The sequence below is a fragment of the Pan paniscus genome, chromosome X (assembly GCF_029289425.2).
Source record: "Pan paniscus chromosome X, NHGRI_mPanPan1-v2.0_pri, whole genome shotgun sequence".
Lineage (NCBI taxonomy): Eukaryota > Metazoa > Chordata > Mammalia > Primates > Hominidae > Pan > Pan paniscus.
The window spans coordinates 129,524,596-129,533,050 of record NC_073272.2 but is presented as its reverse complement, the minus strand read 5'-3'; the positions used below and the strand labels follow the sequence as shown (position 1 = coordinate 129,533,050).

General features: G+C 56.7%; 1 protein-coding gene across 2 annotated transcripts in view; it reads left to right on the top strand.

Moving 5' to 3' along the window:
* Nucleotides 1–1,922: 1,922 nt before the first annotated feature.
* The window catches only part of ELF4 (E74 like ETS transcription factor 4), a 46,520-nt gene continuing 39,987 nt past the window's right edge, over nucleotides 1,923–8,455 (top strand). Inside the window, exon 1 of one of the 2 annotated variants that reach the window (XM_055106923.2) lies at nucleotides 1,923–2,060. The gene's annotated coding sequence lies outside the window, so the exon portion shown is untranslated. The remainder of the gene's footprint in view (nucleotides 2,061–8,455) is intronic. The other variant, XM_003818937.5, reaches the window with a different exon arrangement.

Genomic DNA, 8,455 nt, shown 5'->3' with positions numbered 1-8,455 from the left:
CAAAGTCAAGGTAAAGAGGGCTTAGGGACATCTGGAACCTACCCCAAATTTGAGAGGGGACCCTCGTGGATGAGAGGTCAGCAGAGAACTGTGTGTCTCCAGGATCTGGAATCCCCTGGGAAAAGCATGCCCGCTTGGAAAAGACAAAGTGCTTGTTTTGGGGACTTGATTCTGAGTATCCAGGAGGTCTCAGGGGCCGGCGCCCCAGTCCAGCCACAGGATCTTTCCTTGGGAACTTGTAATCTGCAGCTGCCTTTGTGGCCATCATCCACCACCACTCCTGTCCCCCAGTCCTGCGCCTGAGATGATCCTTTCCTAAGGCAGGAGAAGCAGGCCGATGCTGGAGGCTGAGTAGGTCCTTCAACCTCAAGCCCTTTAGAAGGCCCCATCCCCTGGGGCTCCTTCAGTCTTGATGTTTTCTGCCAAGGCTTAGGCCTTGCTGCCCCCGCCCCCAAAAAGGCCACGTGGAACTATACAGAGTAACAATTCCCAGCGCACTCTCTCCAGAGCCTCCTATCAGCAGACCCACGTAGGCGGCGGTATTGATGTTGAGGCAGGTCAGAGAGGGCAAAGGGGAGATAGAAGGGGAGCGTGCCTGAGTGGCTTTCAAGTGGGCGCGTGGAGCAGAGCAGCTTGGCTTTGGACAGGGGAAGAAAGGTAGGCATGGGCTTTCTTCCAGCACCCGAACTCTGGCTCTCTTTGCACTTGCTGGGCCAGCCCCTCTCCCCCTAGCCCTTCCCCTGACTCATATCTTGCCAGCGTCCCCCACCCCAACTTCCCGCAGGAGTCCTAGACTCGACTTCCCTAAGAAGTCGCCGAAACTCTCCAGTCACCCCAGGTGTTCCGCCCAGGATTCTGCGGAGTCGGGCATATGGTTCCAAAATTGTATCCTCTGGGCATCTCGCGGCCTCCCCCGCCGCACGGCCCGCCCTCCCGCTGGGGCCCGCACACCCCAGGAGCTCAATAATGTGGAGCGCAGGGCTTGGCCCAAAGGCGTCAAGCAAGTCTCCACTTGCACGGGCCGAGAGGGCTGGACGAAACCTTCCCGAGTCCGCGGGGAAGGGATTTCTCTGCGGGCCGTTGTATGGGGGCTTCGCACCGGGAAGGGCGCGGAACGAGCAGAGAGCTCGGAGTCTCGCTGGCTAGAAGCAGAGTGGGGAGCGCCCGCCCGGGCCGCGGCGCACGACGCGGGCTCTGCGGGCGCCCTGCCTCGTGGTCCCCCGGGCGCGAGCGAGCCGCGAGGGGAAGGAGAGGCCGCGCGGGCCCCTGGCACGGCTCCCCATGCCGTGCTGGCGACCGCGGCGGGCGGGCCGGGGCGGAGGGGCGCTGTTTCCACCGAGATGCCTCGTCCCTCCCTCGTTCCCTCCCCCACCCCGCCCGCCCGCCCGCGGTCCCTCCCGTCGGTCCCTCCCTCCGGCTCTTCCCTCCCTCCCGCCCTGCCTCCTTCGCGCCCGCCCCAGCCGCCGCCTGCGGGGACGTGTGTGTCTCTAGTGCAATTTCCCCTTTCGCTCGCTCGTTTCGGTGCAGGTCTGCGCCGGTTCGTGCCCCCTCCCCGGGCGCCCCTGCCGCCCCGTGTCTTGGCCCGGCCCTCCCCGGCGTCCGCCCCGCTCCCCGCGCGCTCCACCCCGCCCCCCGCCCCGTTTTATCAGGGGCGCCGCCGTCTCACCTGGTATTTGCATCTCTCCCTCCAACTTGCCATTGGCGGCGCGAAGTGTGGGAGAGCCCTGCGCCTCGCCCGCCCGGACCAGCCTGCCCCGGCGCCGAGGTGAGTCACGGGCGCGGGGTGGCGGGGGCAGGCGGGCGGGGAGGAAGGGCGGGCGGGGAGGAGGGCGGGGGACGGCGGTCCCGGCGGCCGCGGGGACGGACCGGGCGCCGCGCTCAACTTCCACTTCTCCTTTCGCCGGCGCCGAGTTCCCGGCGCCGCTCGCCCGGCCCGGCTTCCGAGGGGAGAGGACGGCCTGGCGGGGCTGGGGACCCGCGTCTCGGCCCACGGAGCGGGGACCACGGAGACAGACCCCGGCCCGGCGACCGAGCTGGGCCCGTGAGCCACTCGGCCTCAGGTACGTCGATGGCGCCGGTTCTTCGAGCCTTCGGGGACCTGGAAAAGTTTGCTTGAGGGCGGAATCGAGAGCGCCGGGGCCCCGGCGTGGGGCTGGGGGCCCAGGGAAGGGCGGGAGAGTCGCGGCGTGTCGCGAGCCGCCCTGGCGTCGCCCCGCCGCGCGTGTGCTGGAGAACCCGGGCTCCCGATCCCGGGATGGAAGTGGAATGGATTCCCCGAGTCGGGGAGTCGGGGTAGGGGCCCCTGTTTTCCCTCGCCCCCGGCAGCCTGGGTTCCGTGACGGGGCCAATCATGACAGCGGGCCCCCAGAAGCTGGGCGCCCGAGGGCAGAGGAGGTGGGGCGGACTGCGGCGGAGCTGCTAGATGGATCCGACTGCCCCCGGGGCTTCTGGGGCCAGGGCTTTAGGGTCACACGCACACACGCGCACGCAGACCTATGATTTGGAGAACTGGATCGCCAAAATAGAGACCTCTTGGCAGGGGCCGGAGTTTCCGTGTGAGCCAGCCGCCAGCCTTCCCGCTCCCGCGTTCCCGCTCTCCCCGACTCTCCCGCCTCCGGGTTCCCTCCTGGGCCGCCGCCTAGGGGATTCAGCAGCCGTACCATGCGGGGTCCCCTCACGCCAGCGCCTTGCTTTGGAGGCTTGAGGGACTGCTGAGGCGGTGACCGCTTTATGAATTCCTGGCTCCTCCACCGCACCCTAACCCTGACTCCCTTTTCTCACCACCGTATGCCTGCACATCACCTTCCTGACCAGAGTCACCTCCTGACCCCTTGGCACCTCGGCTCAGCGAGGTCCTCCTGGGCCGCCCCCGTCCCGCACCATACCCCAGCTGAAGGATTTGATGGCCATTTGATTCCTGCCCCTCATCCCTCGGCCTGTGATAGAGGCCTGTCTGGTCCTGCAGCCTCTTCTGGTTAATGTTTGACAGTTCATTGTGGCTAATTATTTTAATTAGCTCTTAAAGTGGGAAGGAACAGTTAACCTTGGACTTCTCGATTTTGGCCTGGTGGGGCCTCAAATGGGAGGAGTGCTGGGGAGGTGGGGAGGTAGGAGCGGAAGTGAGGTCACCAACCCAGGGCCTGAACCACCACTGCTCAGCCCCAACAGCTGGTGGGCACGCCCATTGGGGACTCACCCCCTGCCAGCTGACCCCTGGCCCGAGTGCCAGGTTGGAGGTGGGTGAAGGGAACAGTTCTAGCTCTTCCCTTTGGGGAGACTTTGGCACTGAAAATGCCCGGGGAACACATATGTCCAGCAAGAATGCCAGTCCTTCCTTGCAGTTAGTTACACTGGGTTTTCCTGGTTATAAAGTGCTTTCTCAACCATTAATTCAGATTCAGTGCATCCAGTACAGGAGCAGCGTAGGGGGAGCTCTCTGGAGTTCAGTGAAGATTATCAGGGAGGACTTCCTATCCCAGCCAGCTGGTGTGAGGAAGAGGCTACCTTGCATCTGGTTGTTTCTGGGGCTGGATTCAGAGCCTGGGATCTCTTGTTGGGGGCAGGGGTGGGGGGGACCATGAAGTAGGCTCCATGCTACCACCCTCACCCAGCCTCTTGCTGTGAGCCGAAGGAGTGGCTTGTTTGCAACTATGTCTGGCATTCCTCCCTGTGCTGCACTGTTTGCTCGGTGGTTGCTCAGGAACTGGCGCCCACCCCTGGACAACCTAGGGGCCCAAAATCCACTCTCCCTCACCTAGTGCTAAGTGGTGACACAGTGGCTTCTGTCTTCTCTGGCATATATTGGGATCTAAAATAGAGGGTGCTGTGGTCTGTCTCTAGGGGCCTGATTGATAGCATGTCCAAAATGCCCCTCATCCTGCAAAAATCAGGCCCTGTGTCGCACAGACCCAGCTAGACACAGGCTGAGGAGTTTGCTTTCCTGGGGAAACCTCTGCTCTTCTGCTCTTAAGCTTGGCCTTCTTCCTTTCCACATCCCCTACCCCCGCAATGTAATTTTACATCCAGTTTTTGTTTTTGCGTTTAGAGTGTTGTTTTTTTTTTTTTTTTGGTTTTTGTTTTTTAATTCAGGGTCTCACTTTGTCACCCAGGCTGGAGTGCAGTGGCACAGTCACAGTTCACTGTAATCTTGAACTCCTTACCTCCAGTTCTTTTTTTTTTTTTTTTTGAGATGGAGTTTCACTCTTGTTGCCCAGGCTGGAGTGCAATGGCACGATCTTGGCTCGCCGCAACCTCCGCCTCCCGGGTTCAAGTGATTCTCCTGCCTCGGCCTCCCGAGTAGCTGGGATTACAGGCATGTACCACCACGCCCAGCTAATTTTGTATTTTTGGTAGAGATGGGGTTTCTCCGTGTTGGTCAGGCTGGTCTCGAACTCCTGACCTCAGGTGATCCACCCGCCTCCGCCTCCCAAAGTGCTGGATTATAGGCGTGAGCCACTGTGCCCAGCTACCTCCAGTTCTTAAAGCCTGGCTGTCTAGGTTGAAATCCCAGCGTTGTTATTTACTAGCTATGTGATCCCAGTCAATTGTATGCCCCAGTTTCCTTATCTGTCACATGAGACCACTTTATAACACTTTGGTGAGGATCAAATACATGAATGAATACATATAAGATGCTTATTAGAACAGCACATGGCACACAGTAAGTGCTAGCTGCCCTTACGATATTGCCTAATGCAGCGCCTAAAACTCAGATTCAATTCAGCAAACACTTGCTCAGAGCCGGTCCTAGTACCAGACCCCAACGAAGTGGCAGTGAGGAAAACATGGATGTGAGGAAGACACCACCTGCCTTCCGGGATTGTGTGTACCTTTTCGTGTGGGCTGGAGTCAGAGCAGGGGTACAGGAAGGGGTCAGGGAGAGGGGATACGTCATCTATATAAATAATTGTAATTGGAAGCCAGGATCAAATTCCTGAGCCAGTGTGGGGGACCAAGCACCCTAGACTTGGGGGCTTCTCTTTGCCTGAAGACCCTGGCCAGATTCTGGTCTAGATGCACCTCCCACCCTCCCCACACACAGAGTCTTACCCTAGGATATGGGTGAATGAGAGGGAAAGGGACACTGGTTTTCTTTTCTTTTCTTTTCTTTTTTTGAGATGGAGTCTTGCTCTGTCGCCCAGGCTGGAGTGCAGTGGCCCAATCTCGGTTCACTGCAAGCTCTGCCTCCCAGGCCCAAGCATTTCTCCCTGCCTTAGCCTTCTGAATAGCTAGGATTACAGGTGCCCACAACCTTCCCCAGCTAATTTTTGTATATTTTAGTAGAGACGGGGTTTCACCATGTTGGCCAGGCTGGTCTTGAACTATTGACCTCAGGTGATCCGCCCGCCTTGGCCTCCCAAAGTGCTGTGATTACAGGCGTGAGCCATTGCTCCTGGCTGGGACACTGGTTTCTGCATGAGCTACAGGTGGCAATCTTGCAGGATGTCATTTGTTGGGTTCCAGGGCAGGATGGCATTTCTTAGGGACACCCCCCAAACATCCCTATAGCCCCCTGCAGTGGAAGGGGTCATGTCTGCCATGCCCCCTGTCTCCCCAGGATCTCCCACCGAGCTGGGAAAGGCCCTGGGCAGCCTTCTGTCCTCAGGGTAGGGCCTGACCCCAACCCGGGCTTGGCATCTCTCCTGGATTTCTAAGCTGCAAAGAGGTTTCTGGCTTCTCTTCCAATTTATTCTTTTTGTGGTTCTCAGACTGAAAACTACTTCTGCAGGGGAGAAAGGAAACTCCTGCAAGGCACCCAGAATCCCATAGGCGCTTTCCTAGGGGTCAGGGGCTTTTCTCATCAACACCAACCTGCCTGCAAATCTCTGGCCGCTGAGCCTCGTGTGTCCTGTAATAGCAGCCACACTGCTAATGCCCTGTAGCTCGGGCCCCAGTGCTGGTTGCCAAGAAACTGCTGGTTGGGGTGCTTATGAGGGTTCTGACCTCATAGGGGCTGCTGAGTTTCAATTCAACAGACATTTATTAATACCTACTGTGTGCCCAACCGATGCTAGGCGCCGTGGGGGAGATGAGAGAAGGAGGCGCTGGGGAAGAGATGACTAAGACACTGAAACAATCAGAGGCGAGGACAAGCAGCCGGGCCAGTGGCTGGTCAGGTGCTAATTGTGCTTGTTGGAGCAGAGGCCAGCACAGCCGGGACTGGAGGTCAGCAGCAGCTGGAGGAGGGAGGGAAGGCTTTGTGAGGGATGCGGGCCTAGGCTAGACCTTGAAGGGGGGAGAGGGGGAAGCAAGGGGGAGATTTGGCTCAGCAGAAAAGGAAGAAAAGACGCCTTTCTCTCTATTCCCTGGCCACGAACTGACCTTCGAAGCCTGGATGATTGTTTGGCAAATGTGTGTCACATAAAAGACCAGGTCAGCTAGTGTGGGTGGCTCAGTGCAAACCCCTGTCTCCACTCCGGGAGATATAAACTGGCTGGCCAGCCTGCCACCCAAGCTGAGGGGATTTCATTTGAAACCCCTCCCTTACCAGACACACACACACACACACACACACACACACACACACACACACGCCCCTGGGGAGTGGGAGAGATGGCAGGGGAGACGTAGGGCACTTAAATGACAGGAAAACTGACATGCCATATGTGCTCATGGCAGTCTCAGGCTGGCTGGATCCCACCTTTTCCCCAGGGTTCTGGGATTTCTCTGGAAGCCCAGAGCTTCAGGTGGAGGAAAGAGATTTTCATAATTGTTCCCCACTCCACCATCTGGGAAATGAAGAATGTAGAGTTTCATGTGTTTCTGCCCAGACCGCTAAGGACTAGCCATATATTGCTTCCACTGATTCTGTGTCTCCCAAGGCTGGACATGGAGGAAGCTTGGCCCTTGTTGGGTTTAATTGGATAAAAAACTCCCGGACATCCCCCTGCCACATACACACACTCATCATTTTCCCTCTCTCACTGCCCTGCCTCCTCCCCAGCACATTTCAACACCAAAGGGACATACCAGAGGGCCCTGACTTCTTGGTTGGGAAATCATGCCCTAAGGTGAGTTTCTCGGCAAAGAGACCCCAGCCTGCTTCCAGGGTGAGGAGGAGGGTCAGGGAGCAGGGAAGGGTGTTTCATGCAGGACGGTCTGCAAGGGAAAGTGCCAGAACATTTCTCAGAGAGGCTAACAAGAAGCAAGCTAAGCAGCTTGTAGAGGCTGAGCAAGCTTTCCCTTGAGTTGCCACCTTCTTTTCTTTTTTTAATTTGAGACAGAGTCTTGCTCTGTCGCCCAGGCTGGAGTGCAGTGGTGTGATCTCGGCTCACTGCAACCTCCATCTCCCGGGTTCAAGCAATTCTCCTGCCTCAGCCTCCTAAGTAGCTGGGATTACAAGCACCTACCACCATGCCCAGCTAATTTTTTTTTTTTTTTGTATTTTTTAGTAAAGACGGGGTTTCACCATGTTGGCCAGCCTGGTCTCGAACCCCTGACCTCAGGTGATCCACCTGTCTTGGCCTCCCAAAGTGCTGGGATTACAGGCATGAGCCACCGCACCCAGCCAAGTTGCCACCTTCTTGATGGGTCATTTTCTTGGCCCAGTGTGGGCACTTCCTGCCTCTCAGAACACCTGACTCTCCTGAAGCTTCCTTTCCTCTTCCAGTGTGACCCAATATCCTTCCCAATACACGTTATTGTCTAGAGGAGGAAGAGCACAGGCTCTCTACATTTATATGCCAAACTTACTGGCTGTGTGACTATTTGCTGTTGAGCTAGTTACTTAACCACTCTGGGAGTCAGCGCCCATCTCACAGGGTTGGAGTGAAGCTTAAATGAGACGATGCATATAAAGCACTCAGCAGAGTGCCTGGCATATAGTACCCACCCAGTAAGTGTTCACTGCTGTTATTATTATTCCTGTGACAGTTATTATTATTGTTGTCACCATTTCCCCTTCACACACCCTTGACTTTGCCAGGCTCTAGGGACCAACTACTTCTTCGGCAATGCGGGCAGGGCATGCCACACCCATTTCTGAAACTAAGAGGGAGATTTTCCAGGTTTTTCTGCTTTTTGTTAACCCGGCCATTGCACAGGATAGGGAAAGGATGTAATAGAAGGTGTGTGTGTGTGTGTGTGTGTGTGTGTGTGTGTGTAATATACTGAATGGCAGGCAGTGCTGTAGTGAAGAGCAAAACTCAAATCGTTAATATTTGTATTAACATTGCCTTCTTTAGTCCTTCACCATTTTCATCTTGAGCATCATTCACTGCAGAAATAAGAGTAAGTTAGTTTCTTTGAGAGAAGGCCTAACGTTGTACTCCTGGGAACTATTTAGCAATCATCAGATTGTTGTTATTATCCTACTGAGTGTAAAATTCTGGGAGCCAACTGGCTGACTACCACTCACTCTCATCCTTCACTAGAATAGATGATGGGTCCATTCTGGGCCAATGCCCAGAGGCCTTGAGTTGAGGCTGGGGCACTGCCTTTGCCCAGAAGAGCTCCC